The sequence below is a fragment of the Lissotriton helveticus genome, chromosome 1_1 (assembly GCF_964261635.1).
Source record: "Lissotriton helveticus chromosome 1_1, aLisHel1.1, whole genome shotgun sequence".
NCBI lineage: Eukaryota > Metazoa > Chordata > Amphibia > Caudata > Salamandridae > Lissotriton > Lissotriton helveticus.
The window spans coordinates 673963224-673980176 of NC_136057.1; the positions used below are offsets into that span (position 1 = coordinate 673963224).

General features: G+C 42.3%; 1 protein-coding gene across 1 annotated transcript in view; it reads left to right on the forward strand.

Annotated features, from left to right (window-relative positions):
* Positions 1–16953, forward strand: part of GRM3 (glutamate metabotropic receptor 3) — a 1294065-nt gene that overhangs the window by 456064 nt on the left and 821048 nt on the right. The window contains exon 2 of the mRNA XM_078674187.1: positions 4651–4768. The gene's annotated coding sequence lies outside the window, so the exon portion shown is untranslated. The remainder of the gene's footprint in view (positions 1–4650; positions 4769–16953) is intronic.

Genomic DNA, 16953 nt, shown 5'->3' on the forward strand with positions numbered 1-16953 from the left:
TCCAGTAACACAGTTTTGAAGTAGAAATCAGGTTTATTTCAGGATAAGGATCTCATCCACAAACAGGCAGTTACACAGATCCAAGCCAGGCTATAACTGGTCTCAGATCAGACTTACATCATAACATGCTATAGCACCTGGCAACAAGTGGAGAAGCTTACAATGCCACAGTTATCTTATTTTTAAATCACTTCAGACTGGCAGTCCAACTTTTATCTTTGCACACATACCCCTTACCAGCAATCTGAGGTCTTTGCATGCTAGCCTTCTTGTTATCCCCATCTTCAAAAGAAAGACACTTGGTGGCTCCAGCTTTGCGATACTTGCTCCCAGCATCTGGAATGCTCTGCCTCCTGAAATCAGGTTCACCTCCTGTTATACTGCATTTAGGAAACTCTTAAAGGCACAGCTTTTTATGCTAGCATTTGTGAAATGATCTATAACATGTTTTGGTTCATATACCTCAGTGCCATGAAGCTGATTAGTGAATGTGAGCTTTAGAACTATTTGTAACATAACATACCAAGGAGATTTCAACAATACATGTCTATTTCTTAACACTGCTGCTCATCATCATTTTAATATGTACGATGCACCACACAAACAGATGCATTTTTCAGAGCTTCGAAGTTACAAACTTTTACCTTGAAAGTTTCCTTCATGGAGATCTATTCAACCAAATGCTGGGGTTGACAGAGAGCCTCCTCTTGAGCTTACTGCTGCCATTGCTGCAAGTGTTGAGTGGCTGGTTCTGCATTTATGCTGCTACTGCTACATTAACAGACGGTGATGGCATTCCCTCAACCTATTTATTCAGAAATCCTTCCAGTTGAAGCACATTTGAGCAGAAGCAGATTGCAGCTGATACATGAACCCACACTAGTAATGGTAACTGGTTTTAGACTGCAGTCTTCCCACAAGTGGCACTATACACCACCACCTTGTGCCTCCACTCGCCCTTAATGCAGGGAAGACAAAGTGCTAGATATGCCTTGTCTTGCCATTACCTCCTTTAACCCCTTCGCTGCGGCCGCGATTTTTCCGCTGTGCGGTAAACAAAAGAACAGGGCGGGGCCGTGACGAACCCCAGCCGTCATCCGCACATGCCCACCGCGGGCGTGACGGCTGGGGTTCGTCACCAGCATGGGAGGGGTTAAAGGACAACCCTGGCCCTACCCTATCTAACCCTGACAATACCCAATCCGCTGCCTCTCCTCCCAGATCACCAGCAACCAGTCAAGTAAGAACTTCTCAGAAAGGCGTAAGGATCTGCATGCTGCCCAATTTCTCAGGCGGAAAAACTGACCTCTCAATCTCACCATCTCTTACATCCCTCCTTGCAACTGAATACATTCTGGGACAGGTGGTTACCAGAGAGAGGCAACTCAAAGTCAAGGGTGGGCATTTTGCCACCAGCTCCACTGCAAGATGAGTTAGGCGCCACACAAGCGCACACTGCCATTTCCATGGGTGGGTACAGTTGCCTCTTTGTTGGGTCACAAATGTGTGAGCCTCTCTGAATCTACTAACTTTACATGAATTCAGCCTTATGTCAATTGTACGTTATTGAAATCGCCACATAAATATCGAAGTACCAAAATGTTTTTTCATCATATTGAGTTGATTGCATTGAAAGGTCTTGCATTACATGCCAATTTAAGTAAGCCACTTGCTGGTAAACCAGAGGGTTACAATTCAATACCAGAAAAATTCTGCCACCAGAATTCAGCTACCTCTCCTATGTCTTGTTTATTGTATGCTTGCCTTTGACCTTGTGCAGTGCTACACTGCCTGTTGACTAGATTCACCCTATACAAATACCACATAGGCATTTACAGGAATGCATTCCATAGCTGTTTCCTTAGTTATCACACCAGTCATAGCTGGATTCCAGTTATCAGACATTCCCAGTAGTCATACCATTTGCTGTTTCTAGTTACCACAACTGCTTTTTGGCATTCCATTGGCACACGATTTGCAGTTCCCAGTAACTATACCCAGCACTGTCATTGAGAAAGAATCAATTACGAGTACTTTACTGCACCTCCTGGGTAGAGTGCCTATTCCAGCATCCTGCCACCTCCCAATTTGGAGTTCCAATTGAATGAGGTGTTAGTAACGTGTGAGGACCCAAGATGAGAGTGTGAATCCAATCCTTAATTGAAGATCATAAGGAGATGGGGTAGACGGGATCTAGGACCCAAACATCAAGATCAACAGGAGGGCATGGTAAAGGGAGAATGTACGATCAGTCATTACTGCCTTAACACTCCGCCTTCAATCTTTTTACAACTCTCCTAATTGGTGTAGTAGAACAGGGGGACCTAACCCAGTACCAAATATTTTAGTCTGATTGTGGGGACAGAAAGTGGAATGATTGTGAGAAATCCAAGTGATTTCACTTTCTGCCTCTACCTCCAGACTTTGTGGCTAACATCTTCCCTCTACTGTCTCCAACAATCACACCCATACTCATACCTGAGATTTGTCATTTGGCTGTGCAATAAGATGAGCTGTGATCAGTGCTCCCAACACCTCTCCCCTCTGTTAATATCCCACTGATACACAATGAAAGACCTATGAGAGGGTGAGGAAACTGTCCCTACATCCTCAGTTATGAGCCTGCTGTCTAAAACCACTGGACTACCACGAAAGTGAAGCCTCAGGAAATAGCAGGTTGCCCAATTCAAACTTAATAAAAAAATATCAGACACACTGTCTCCTTTTCTTGGCACCTCAGTTATTGAAATGTCTTCGTGCCTTAGCCTACCCATTAATCAGAAAGCTTTGGCGTAACTTCTGCATATAATCATAAGAGTTTTGCTTTACCAAGGGTGAGTCTCAACTGACACAGTAGATGGGCACATCAGACAAAAACAATCTCTGCATTCATCACCCTTGCTTGTATTCTGACTCCTACAGAGAGTGGAAAATGTAGTATTGTATCTGAACTACGTATTGCTCTTCTAGCGCCTCTTTACCAACACTTTTTGTAGAAACAAATAAGTATCTGCCCTACTCATGTCTTCTTGATACTACAATCAGATGTTTCATTACACGACTTTGGTATGTAAAACTCCATTCCTCCCATGGGCAAATATGATGGACTTACATCCATATTCCTACATATACTTCGGGTAGCGGGTTATAATTCCCTGCTTGTCTTACACAGCACAAGTTCATGGTCATGGCAGAAAGACTGCCACCGCCAGCCATGCTGTGGTGGTCCTTCTGCCATCGGACCACGAATTTCCCCCCGCAACATTAAGATGGCGAGGGAATCCAGACTGCGACCATGGCGGACAGAAGGATCGTCCACCATGGAACCGCCACAGGCAATCGAACCAATTGCCTGGCTGAGCGGTCTGCATGCATAAAATGGTGGCGTGGTTAGCAGGCACCATCCACCATATTATGATGCAGGCTCTGAGCCAGCCTTTCCATGACGGCGACACTGCCATGAAAAGGCTGGTGGAGATCTTGTTCAGGGGCCCATTGCAGACCCCCAATGGGGGGGTGGATGTGCTTTAAGTGCAGGCACCGTGTGGCGGCTGCCACGTAGTGCACTGTAGTGCACAACATGCATTTTCAACATTGCAGCGGGTGCTGCTGCCAGCAGCAACCACCGCAATGTTAAAAATGCAAGATGCGGCCACCCTGGTGGTGGTCACATCCTAATGTGGTGTGCGAAACCGCTGAATGTATTGCGGACGGTCCTGGTCACCACCTCTATGGTATCGTAATTGGTCCCTAAGTAAGGACTGCCCAAGCATAGAATTAGACAAATCTACCTAATCATAGACAGTTATTTGTGAATTAACCCTTAACATTAAGAAGCAATTCACATCTAAAATAGGATTAAGACAAAATATCTCAGTGCAGATCACTCATTTGTGAGTGTAACCTACACAACAATCACAACACAAAATCAGATTGTATGCATGTGCAACTTGAATACTCCAAGCTTTGTGAATATCTAGAACATTATGCAAGTGCATTAGAGGGTGATGGTCGAAACTGTACAGTTATGGTTCAGATGGTATTTCCTTTCAAAAGGTATTTTTGATTTGCCTTTCATGTTTACCCTGTGCAAGGATTTCCACAAAACTTGGAAATCTGCTTACTCAGTCTGGTAAATTCCAGCACGCCAGGTTTTGTGGAGTTGTTGTGAGTTAAGGCACGTGTTGTGGATGCTCATTACCATAACTTGTGAATTATAGTTGGTTTTACAAGCTTAAGCCAAAAGCATAACAGTTTTTTCAGTGAGTGATTTGACCTACGCTTCCGTCTGCAGAATTTTTTCTGTATCATGCTGTTAGAATAGAATAAGATAGGGATTTCTTTATACACGCCTCTTTTAAGATCGATCGAATATGATTTTAGAGAGCTTAACATTATTTAGCATTACTTTATAAAAATCTGGTATACTAGAAGGTTACTGAGCAAAAGTATTGTGCAAGTGTGTGAAAAAGAGTCATGTGGGTTGTACACGTATAACAAAAAAAGCTTCAACATTTGTTTTCTTTCAAGATGTGGAACTATTTCATATTGACACAGAAATATGACAAATTATTGAAATTATTGTATGTTAATTTTACTTCATTGCAGATGTATTATATTGTAATGTAATGTCTGACTCTTTTTTTTTAGATTCTTCATACAGGAGAGAGTTTTACAAGTAATGGCATGATGCCGAGGACCCGTACACACATACTCACCTAACCATCGGATCTGAGTGACAATAGCAGAATGGCTATCACTATCGCAAGTAAGAAAAGATGTTGCAGCTACAAGCTGGGAAGATATCCATGTTTTTAATATGACATACGTTTCACCTTACAACAGATGATCCTACATGGAGAATTTCATTGAAATGAGTTCAGAAACTTGCTCATCTGTGAAGAGTAATCAGTAGAAAGTATCTGATAGGAATTAGCTTATTAGTTCATTTATATGTTCCGCCTGTAGAGCTAACTACTATTGAAGATGCTTCACCTTTGCATACCGGTATGGGTGTATTGAATATTGATATCTGCAAATTTGCTTCTATGCAAACGACCTTACCTACAGCACCTATGCAACTTCTACTTTTGTTTGCACGTGCAGCAAGACTTAGATTTTGTGATGTGCAAAGCTCAGTGGAGTAGACCCAAGCTAGACTTGCTAAAAATGTAACAATGCTTGTTTTATTCTGGACATTTACCACTGAAGGTAATTGTAGAGGTGGGTCGAATGTTTTGCTCCACCCGGTCACTCTGCATTACACTTTAACATGGAGTTCTGGCCAAATTCTGCCAATCTCTGCATGGCGGACTTTTTTTCCCACAAAGCTCCAGAAAATGCGAGCAGGTGAGTGGAAGCAAGATATAGCGTCCTCAGTGCAATTTTCTTATGCGGGCTATCTTGGGCAGTAGTGAGCAGTCCTGCTTAGAGGGCTGCCGTTCAAGTAGATTTGCTGTAACTCGATTTGGTTTTCTACTTGAGTAACAGCAAAATCAACTCGAATGGCCATGCACTCTTGCACAACACATGGTGCAGTTCAATCTGATATTTACCACTACTCACACTACCGACCCTAAAATGCAACATGAGCAGTGTGAGCAGCATATTTTCTGTCCCTTGGTGGAACTCTGCGGAATCTCTGTGAGTTTTTATGTAACTTCACGGAATTCTGCTGAGTCAAATTCCGTGAACTCCGTCCACCCCTATCTTCTGTCCAGAACCGTTTCTTTATTTGGTATTCTGGGGCATATTACCAACAAATAACGATATTTATCACTAGGTAGGCTTAGCGCCAATATTTTTATCGCCGCGCATCACCGTTTTTTTTTGCTGAGATAACTTACTATTAGCAAGGTTTATCTCAAAAGCGATAAAAATCCAGGCGATAGCAGCGAAATGCGTGTATATCGCTGAGAATACAGCGATATTCACGCATTAGCGACAAAATGCTCTTAGCCATGTTATCTACCTCCCATTGGATAAAATGGCTAAGAACTGGTCTGGGCAGGTGTTAGTTCGCTTAGTGCGAATATTTCCATCGCTACACATGCTTTGCTAATAGGCGATAGCGTCGTTATCGACTGCTTTCAGTCGCTAACGGGTTGGGTACGTTCACTTTGCATGTCATTAGCGATAAATATCGCTGACATGCAAAGCGGGCCCCAAACCGCTCGCTATCGCCTACAAGCTGTCGCTAACTGCTGTTAGCGACAGCTTGTGAATAGGGCGACAGAATTATCGCCGCTTAGCGGCCGAAAACGCCCGCTAACGCGGCGATATTTGCCTATCGCCCTCCTTGGTAATATGCTCCTCTGTTTGTTTCTTGCGTGTGAATTGTGGGTTCATCTTACACATTTAAGAGCTGTACTTGTATGGTATGAAATTGTGACCGATATTTTTGAGTATTCCTTATTAAAGACAATCTCCTTTACTTTATATTGGGGTTTGAATCATCCTGTTGATCATATTGTTAAAGTGTATTTGTAGAAATCGATGCTGGCATTTGAGCTTGTTGTTTTGTGCCTGTCTTCCATGTAGAGCCCTTATAGTGTACAGAGGAGCATGAATCCTGCTGTGAAAAGAACAGGTAATTGCAAACACAACAGTGATGGACAGAATGTGCGCTGACCCTGTGCCCCATGGGAACAGTCCAGTCCGAACTACAAAAGCCATGCCCTTCCCAGAACGGAAACAAGCATCCGAGGACCGGCCCGGTTTCGAGGTAACACCTCTCATCAGCCCAGCTAGCTTGATTCCAGTGGTGTGGAGTGCCTGGGACTCACGTCTGAGCATCCCCAGTACACTTAGAGCGGTAATTGCAAACACAACAGTGATGGACAGAATGTGGATCAATGTCACACATTCACCCCAGTCCAAAGATCTGGGCCCAAATCCATCGTTTTTCCACTCCACACCACCCTGGGTTAGAGAATGGCGATATGCAAATCAGCGCTGACCCTGTGCCCCATGGGAACAGTCCAGTCCGAACTACAAAAGCCATGTCCTTCCCAGATCGGAAACAAGCATCCGAGGACCGGCCCGGTTTCGAGGTAACACCTCTCATCAGCCCGGCTAGCTTGATTCCAGTGGTGTGGAGTGCCTGGGACTCACGTCTGAGCATCCCCAGTACACTTAGAGCGGTAATTGCAAACACAACAGTGATGTACAGAATGTGGATCAATGTCACACATTCACCCCAGTCCAAAGATCTGGGCCCAAATCCATCGTTTTTCCACTCCACACCACCCTGGGTTAGACAATGGCGATATGCAAATCAGCGCTGACCCTGTGCCCCATGGGAACAGTCCAGTCCGAACTACAAAAGCCATGTCCTTCCCAGAACGGAAACAAGCATCCGAGGACCAGCCCGGTTTCGAGGTAACACCTCTCATCAGCCCGGCTAGCTTGATTCCAGTGGTGTGGAGTGCCTGGGACTCACGAAAAGAACAGGAACATATCTTATTTGCTGTCATGCGTTAGACTAGTTCTCTGAAGGGAAACTGTGAAAGACTATTGCCTCGATTCTTCTTAATCCCGCCACAAGTCATGATAGACCTTGGCGAAGAGGTGGAATGGCGTCCGTAAATGCGCTACCTTCCCTATCGTCCTCGAACCTCGAGTCTCTAAAGAATAAATGGGAGCACTGAAATGTCAAGGACTGTAAGGTCACGTCCTGCTGGCTCAACTGTTTCCCTCAAGGCTTGTCTATACTTGGTATTGCCAATCTGACTCTGCCATTGTTAAGCACAATAGCTGGTTCTTGCTCCCCAACCTCCTTCCATAGGGAGGTGTTTCGAAACGCACGCTGTGGGAGGAAGAGATGTGAGAGGATGAAATAATTAATTTTATAGAGATGATGGAGAGGCTTACAGGACACTAAGGACACAGGACACTAGGGCCCACATTTACATAGTTTCACTTGTTCCCTTGTGTGATGCAACCCAATTTAGTATTGCAGATGTGGGCCTTTAAAATGGCAAATCTTTAAGGTTGTCGATTTCATGATACTTACGTTTTGACGTTTCAGCTGTTTTTATTTTCATATTACTTTATTTTCATCTCATTAGTGTTTATTCACGTTTATTTCTTTTTCCTGGAAAAATAATATTGTAGCTGTTTTTTTCTATTGATTTAGACGAAAAAAGGAATATTTAACTGTCGTGTAAGGCCATAGTAATCTCACAAGAAATGCAACAATGGCATGGAAGTTAAATTGTGTATGTGGGCTGCAGGGGGTTTTACACCACCTACATATATAACAAACTATAAGGCTTCATGAAGTACATTTGTGCACTGGGTAGGCTTTAGTTTAAAAGCACTAAAGTGATGCATGGCAAGAACATCCTACCTGTGCCACGCAGAAAAAAAACTATTTTTAGAAATGAGCTATGTGTTCCCTAAAGTGTGGCCTGTCAGTCCAGAAGGATGGGTGTTCAATATATAAAAATGTGGCATACGACTCATGGACTACACAGTGAACAATTAGCCAAATGCTCTTTGGACTTTGCAGTTATAGCGTCATTGGCCATGAACAAGCCTACCTATGGATGAAATCATTTTTGTTAAACACCTGCCAAAATATTATAGTGATGGATTAAACGTTATTTTACTTGACTTATGAAATCTAATTTATTGTCGAAATGCACATCCTTGGTTGGCAAGCTAAACACACATCTTCTAGAAGAGAATTACTTTTAGTTTTACGAAGGAACTTAGCAGGGATTTGCCATTAGAGAGAGGGAGTTTTTCTTTTTACTTAGAAATGCAAAAAGGAGGTGCCAGTCATAGGTACTATTCATTAACAGGGCAAATTTAGACTTTCCGGCTCCATCCTCAAAAGAAGATGAAATCATTTATGGTCTGGACCATAACTGATCCGTGAAGAAGTGGCTAGGGGAAAGATCAGATCTTCTCCAGGTGTAAGATGGTTGGACCCTACTTATTTTAGGGCTACTGGCAGGTTTGCTGTAGACCAAAACAGGAAGTTCTGGAAAAGAAGGAAAACAGTTTCTGAGACAGTCAACAGAATTGGGTATAGGAAATTGTCCATTCACTGGCTAGTGCACAAAGTAGTTCTGGCACCTGACCACCATTCTTAAGGACACTTCTGAACCTGAGAAGAAAATATCTTGAAGAAAGAGGCCTCTGCCTGACTGCTGGTGCAGAAATGCCAATGACTTCTGACTCCTGCAGGCAGCAGGAACTAGTACTGCTCTCCAAGGATCAAGTGTTGGGTCTCCTGCTCTCTGTTACCAGCTACAGGGAAACAAAAAAGTTAAAGGACATCTGACTCCAAGAAAGCACACAGCTAATCACTTTGGATTTCAACTTGCAGGAGCCCTAGCTGGAGTAAGGCATGGTATGTAAAGCTCTGTCCCAAGAAGCTGGATACTACATGAGTGACAGGAGAAACTTTCCGAGCAGTTGGAGCAAATAATTTCCACCTGCAGTGGACCATAGAAATGTGTTCATGCTTTTATAGGGTGGGAGATCCCTCAGCATGTAAGAAAAACATTTTGCCCTCGTTTTGATCCAATGGTAAATTTCGAGAACCAAAATAGTCTGTGAGCACATCTGAATGTAAACCTTGTATTGTGTGTGGAGAAATATGTGTGTGTGTGTGCGTGTGTGTGAGAGAGAGAGAGAGAGAGAGAGAGTTTCATAGTAAAGTAATGCAAATGAAGAGAGGTTCTGTGGACATAATAAAGCACAAGGATAATAGCAGAATGGTATGTCAATATCACTGAACTCTGAGTTGGCTTTACTGGACCATGATGAGTTATTATGCTTTTATCTTTTATTTATTATATATTATATTTATATTTTCTGTATACTGTAGGTTTTTTTATGCAACTGTTACTGAAATGATTGAAAGCACTAGTCGGGAATTATTTCTTTAGGCTTTATTGGGCACTCATGTGGTGTTGCACAATTTTTCACTGTGTCCACAGGCTTTCATAATTATAAGTAAACCAACACAATGCTTGGGGTTTCCTTGTGTCACTTTGTGCCATGCAAGCACCCATGCAACAACATAGTAAATAACTCTTTAAGTGAAACACTAGACAAAGCTGTGTGGCTGTCTTCTAATAAAAGAACACAACATTGCTGTTTTATTTAGATTGTGGTGCTGTGGTGAAAGCATCATTTGCTCTAGTGAAAATCAAATTCTGTTTTTCAGCAGTAAGAAGTTTCTAAAGCTGCTGTCTGCAAAGTTAACCAAACAATGCACCCAGATTGTAGTTAGAGTTAAAGTGATTGCCAGTCATGAAGCAGGCTAATTAAATAAAGGTCAACGGTGAAGAGTTAGCCTACCCCTGGAAAAACTCTATAATTCATGGAAGTTACACCATATATGTACACTTTGAAACAGGCATAACATCATCCAATTCCCTTTCTTATTCTCTGTCTCCCCATTTAGCTTCACTCCTTAATCTTGAGTAGTTGGTGGACTGGCAGCTAGGGGATGTGTGATTATCTTTGGGTTTGCTAGAGAGTGACAGGCTGGGGTTTCCTGTGGGGGACTTGGGGGCATATTATCAACAACTAGCGATATTTATCGCTAAAGAAGCTTAGCGATATTTTTTTAATCGCCAAGCATCGCTGTATTTTATCGCAGAGATAACGTGCTATTAGCAACGTTTATCTCCAATGCGATAAAATAACCTGCGATAGCGGCGAAATGCGTGAATATCGCTGGAAAACCAGCGATATTCACGTATCATTCGTGATGCGGGTGGCACTGCGGTCTTGATATTGTTGGACCTTTCGGCAGCATTCGACACGGTCGATCATGCTATTTTGATCGACCGTGTCGAAGATCTGGGGATTAAGCATAAGGCTAAGACCCTATTGGCATCCTTCCTTGCCGAAAGGACTCAGGTGGTTACCATAGGGCCTTTTCAGTCTACCACCCTGTCCCTGCCATGCGGAGTACCCCAAGGCTCATCCCTGAGTCCGACACTTTTCAATATATACGTGTCGGACCTTGCCAATACCATCAGAGCTCATGGGATGAGCCTTACTTCCTATGCTGACGATACCCAGTTGGTCTTGGCCATCAGAAATGACGGACAAAAAGTGGCTGATAACTTCAATCTGGGCATGCAGGCTATAGGAAGTTGGATGGCCACCAACTGCCTTAAATTGAACTCGGATAAGTCCGAGGTGGTCATCTTTGGACACTTATCCCCAGATTGGTCTTCCCGCTGGTGGCCACAGTCCATGGGTTCACCGCCCACCCCAGTCAGCAAGGTGAGGAACTTGGGTGTCATGGTTGATGATAGGCTTACTTTTCTTCCTCATGCAAATCAGATTGCCTCCTCCGCATTTTATAAACTACGAATCATAAAAAAAATCCTCCCTTTTCTCCCTATTTCAGCTGGCAAAACCTTGATCACGTCCTTGGTCCTATCCACCTTGGACTATTGTAATGCTCTATTCCTGAATGCCCAAGAGAGAGTCCTCAACAAGCTGCAGACCATTCAAAATGCTGCTGCCCGACTGTTGGGTAACATCCCCAAATTCCAATCAGTCTCGAGCACTATCAGAGAGTTGCATTGGCTCTCCATTAGGAACAGAACTAAGTTTAAGGCTCTGTGCATTGTCTATAAGGCACTGCACAACCAGGGACCAGCCTTTCTGACTCAACAACTTATCCCCTACCGGCCCGCTAGGTCCCTGCGGTCCTCTGATCTCTTCCAGTTGGAAGTACCCCGCACCAAACTGGTCTCATGGGGTGACAGAAGATTTCTTGTTTCAGCACCTAAGCTCTGGAACTCCTTGCCGCTAATCATAAAGAACAGCCCCTCCTTGTGGTCCTTTCGAAAACAACTCAAAACTTGGTTATTTGACCAATAATTAGTTCTTCCTTAGGGCTGAATTTAGCAGATACCAGCGCCGAGATGCCCAAGGGCCTTTGTAGCGCTTTACAAATGTTTAAATAAATAAATAAATAAATAAATAAATCATCACCAATAGGGTCTTAAACAGAATATCCACCTCCTATTGGATATAAAGGCTAAGAACTGGTCTGAGCAGGTGTTTGTTTTTAGCGATATTCGCGCTTAGCACAAATTTTTTTATCGCTACACCTGCCTTGCTAATAGGCAATAGCGACGTTAGCGACTGCTTTCAGTCGCTAACTGGTTGGGTACGCCCACTTTGCATGTCATTAGCGATAAATATTGCTGACATGCAAAGCGGGCCTCAAACCGCTCGCTATCACCTAAAAGCTGTTGCTAACTGATGTTAGCTACAGCTTGCTAATAGGGCGATGAAATTATTATTATTTCATTTCGCCTGCCTTGATAATATGCCCCTTAGTGATTTATCTGTGCAAATCTACAGTTTACACTTGTGCTGTTTCACTTTGCATTGGATGGACAGATAGCCTTAAATATGTTGCCTGGATTTAGTAGCTCCATAGTCAATTATCGCTTACCTAGAGACTTTTTTGGAACATCTTTGAGGCAGTTCGGCATTTATAGGATGAGATGATCGGTTTATCCATCTTTCAAACTTATAATGTGATTTTTTTCTTCTTCATTCTAAGGAGACAAGTTGATTTTTCATTTGTAAGTGTTATTCACTGCACTTTTGCCTGTTACATGTTTATCTGAAAAATGTCACGGACTTACGGCTGTCTCATTTTCCATCAGACACTTGTTTTGCCTTTTCTGCAGCTTGTCATCCTTATATTTATTTTTTTGTACTCTCTCATTAAGTAAAGTAATGTGGTTTGGGTAAAAGTGGTATACTACATCCAATAATAAAATAATAAAACCAATAAATATTTATTGATTTTGGAAACACTTATGTTTCTGCAATAAAAACAGCCAAATATCAACACACACACACTTGATATTGCGAAAATCTAACTTCTTTTTAAGCCTTCCTCATCGTTCTCTACAATTTTGAAGATGCCTTATGTGGCCATATCCGGTATGTAATTATATACCAGTTCCTATTCAGGCACTAATTCCGAGATTGGCGATATTCCATTGCTTTTACTGCACGCAGCAAATACCACTAACTCAGTATTGGGAGTTTAGCAGGTGCAGGGAAGTTCCTCGGGCTACAAGTTTGTCATAGTAAATAAGGACGTACAGATGGAAATATGTGCTTACTGCATATATTTCTCCATGCATCACATTTTTCCACTTGTTTCCCCTGAAAAACGTTGGCAAGGTCTACCTCTTAAAAGTTGGGAAAAACTGATGAATTGCAGTGTTTAGGTAGGGGCTCGAATTCACAACCCCACTTGGAATCAAGGACCAAGGCCCAGATGTAGGTAAAAAATATTTACCGATTCTTAATTACCGAATTTTACCGATTCGGTAATTAAGAATCGGTAAATATGAAGGGTGGACATGTAGGTCCATCCAGATGTGTATTTTACCGATTCGGTAAAAATCGGTATTTACCGAATCGGTAAATACCGACCGGTAATGCTCCATTCATTCCTATGGGCTTTGAAGCCCATAGGAATGAATGGGGCATTACCGGTCGGTATTTACCGAATCGGTAAATACCGATTTTGACAAGGGTGCAGGGGGTGTCACTTTGACACCCTCTAGCACCCCCAAAAAAGGGTCGGGGGCCATATGGCAGGCATACCTGCCCTAAGGGCAGGTCTGCCTGTCATATGGCACAGGTGTGCATGCACACATGTGCATGCACACCTGAATCGGTATTTCACCATCAAATTGAATTTGATGGTAAAATACCGATTTCTTAGGCCTTGTGGGACTCATAAGAGTCCCACCTACATATCAATTTTACCGAATCTGTAAAAATACCGGTCGGTAAATTTACCGACCGGTATATTTACAGAATCAGTAGAATTACCGATCGGTAAATTTACCGAACGGTAAATTTACCGATTCAGCCCCCTACATCTCAAAATCCTTTTACCGGTCGGTAACGGCCGAATTCGGCCGTTACCGACCGGTAAAACCCTACCTACATCTGGCCCCAAGTGTTGTGAACTCCTGGCTGTCATTGCCCAGGTTTTGTCCGTTTCAGCAGCCATAAGAAACTGTGGATAATACAAACTGCCTGAGTGGTGCTGCATATTTAGATCAATTTGTGGACTCTTGTCCAGACAGCTTCTGCTGTTTGTTGTTAAAGATCTATTGTCTTTAATAAAATAAAATGTATATAAATATACAGATAAAGGGTGTTGGGTCAACCCCTTAAACTTGATTAGGTTGTTTTCTTGCATATCTCATGCCCTTGCTTTTTGTTTGATGGTTTTTCCTCCGACTCTTTGTTTGTCACACCTCTGGAGCATTTCTACTTTATTACATTCTAATTGAGTGACTTGCAACCAAACCCGCTTGCATTCAGAGAAAAATTCGGTCATAAGACCGCCATTTGATAAACTCCTATTGTGGACAATACCAACACTTAAAGGCGGCTTTGGGCCAATCTATTGCTTATCACTGATTATTTTTCTTGTAAATTTCAAAAGATGCTTTTTATTGAATAGCTTTCTTTCTTCTTTGTATGTTTGTAATTTCCTGAGCATAGATTCATTACCATCCTTCTGACTGCATGACCGGTATCCTTCCACTGCTCTTATCCACAGAACTAGTTTTTTCCTTTTCTTTCAACATTCCAGATAATGTCCTGCTCTCTCCTTGGTGTGCTTCTTCTCAGACTCCAATACCTACACCCCTAGCTCTGTGTGACTCCTTCTTCCTTTACTATGCCACCAGATTCAAGCTAGCCTGGGTGATGAGGGTGATACCCCGAAAATAGTCCCCGGATGCTTGTTTCTGGTCCAGGGAGGACTTGGCCTGGCAGGCCGGCTGGACTGTTCTCATGGGGAGCAGGGTCAAGACTGATTTGCAGATGGCTGGGTCCAAACTGGAATGGCGTGGCAAGCAAAAAAATGATGGATTACCCAGATCTGTGACTGGGGGTGATTGTTGGTTTTGTGCAGAATTCTGTCCATCATCTGTTCTTTTTTGCATGCCATCCTTCACCAGCAACTCTGTGGTTTTTCTCACCGCTTTTGACATTTTGTTTTGCTTTTTTTTATTTCCCCTTCTTTTCGCAAACTTTACTGCTACCACTGCTTTGACTTCTCCATTCTCAATTCAGTTGGAGGGCTGCCAACTGCAATTTTCTTGTTGTTTTACTCCTTTATCAAAATTGACTTTTGCGCACTTTGAAATTGACTTATTTAATTGATTTCACCGAGGCTGGGATCCTCCACCTTCAAATGGTAAATAAAAACTATAAACAGAATAGCAGGCGTGCCATTCTGTGTGCAGGCACATACGTCAGCATCAAGACGCATGGCTGCACAAGGTTCATAATACAGAGGTACACTTCATTACGCATTTATTTCCACCTATGCTGGAAACATTTGTAAAAAGCAATGGCAAAGTCAGTAGCTCTTCCTAGGCAGCCAAATGCACGTCTTTGCCAACGTCCCTTCTTCACTGCGATGGTGTGCTAAGTGTATGTTACGAGGTTGAGGCTTCTCTAACATATATGCTGGTATGCCATGTCAAAAATTAACTTACGTCCTCTTTTCTTATTGATCCATGGACTGTTTTGTGCATGGTAAAGCACATTGTCCACAAAAAAAGAACACCACTACAGGGCAATGTGTGACTCCATTACCATCAATTGCATTATAGTGTATTGTATATTGTACTATACTATATTAGTTACTCGAGAGAGCGGTTACCTACCTTTTGCGATCCTAAAGGACTTTCTTTACTGGTAATCGTGAAAGTAGTTAGGGAGCATGAACTCTTACTAATGTGTCTGGTACTTGTGAATTGGTAGGTATAGGCAAGATTTTCTCCCTCCGAATCCCTGGAGAAATATATGCCCATCTGATCTGCAGCCTTTGATAACATATATAAGTTTAAGATCTATACACATCGTATAAAATGTTATTTGCTAAGGAAGTCCTCTATTTACCTGCATGGACTTGCTTTCTTCACAGTTAAGTATGTTTAGAAGGGTTGCATCTGTATCAGAAACAACCGAGGCACTTTACCCCTTAATTATGAGCAGGATTATAGGAAATCCATCATTTGCAGCTGACAGTCTTAGAAGCTGCAGATTGTCTGAAGGAGAAGAAGGGATGCAACATAAAATAAATTGACAGTATTTGAACCATGATTTGTGACCACTTGTCGGATGATCTTGTTTTGCCTCTTGCTTGTAATCAATCATCACTTCAAGGTGTCTGGCTGAATGCAATATAGAGATGTAAATGTAAGAAGCAGTGAACATGCCTGTCAGTTTTACATTTGTGCTAATTCTCACTAAAAGGATTACGTTTATACTATTAAATGATGCATTAAATGGTACACCTGTGCGTAGGTTACAACATCGGAGAACATATGTGTTTCATTTTAAAGCAAAATATCAGAACGAATAAAGTGCCACTGTGCAGTCCTAATTTATGTGGTAATGCAGTTTTAATTATGTGTGTAATTACTTTGTGCAACACATATTATTTTTATTTTAGAAATAATATCAACTTGCCCATTATACTGAGAATCGTAGATGCATGATTTTTTTCAATTAACTTGCATGATTCTAGAAATGGATAATAAGCAAAACACAGAGAGGGCAATGTGCATGTAAGCCTTAAAATAGATTGGCCAGCCACATTTATAAGCAAGAACATGCTGTAAGAAATTGGGTTACTGGTTGACTGGGGTGTGAGCCCTGGTCAAGAAGCAACCACAATCCTAGTTAGGGTAAGTCACAAGCAAACTCCGTATTAACCTGTGATCACTCTCTGGTAGCTTGGCACAGAGCAGCCAGGCTTACATTAGAGGCAAGATGTAAAGTATTGGTGCAGCACTTCAAACAGACAAACATTGAAAACACCTCACAAAAAGACCCCACACCAGATTAGAAAAATAGGTCTGAATTTAGTAAAACTAGACCAAAATGACAAAAATCCAATTAGCA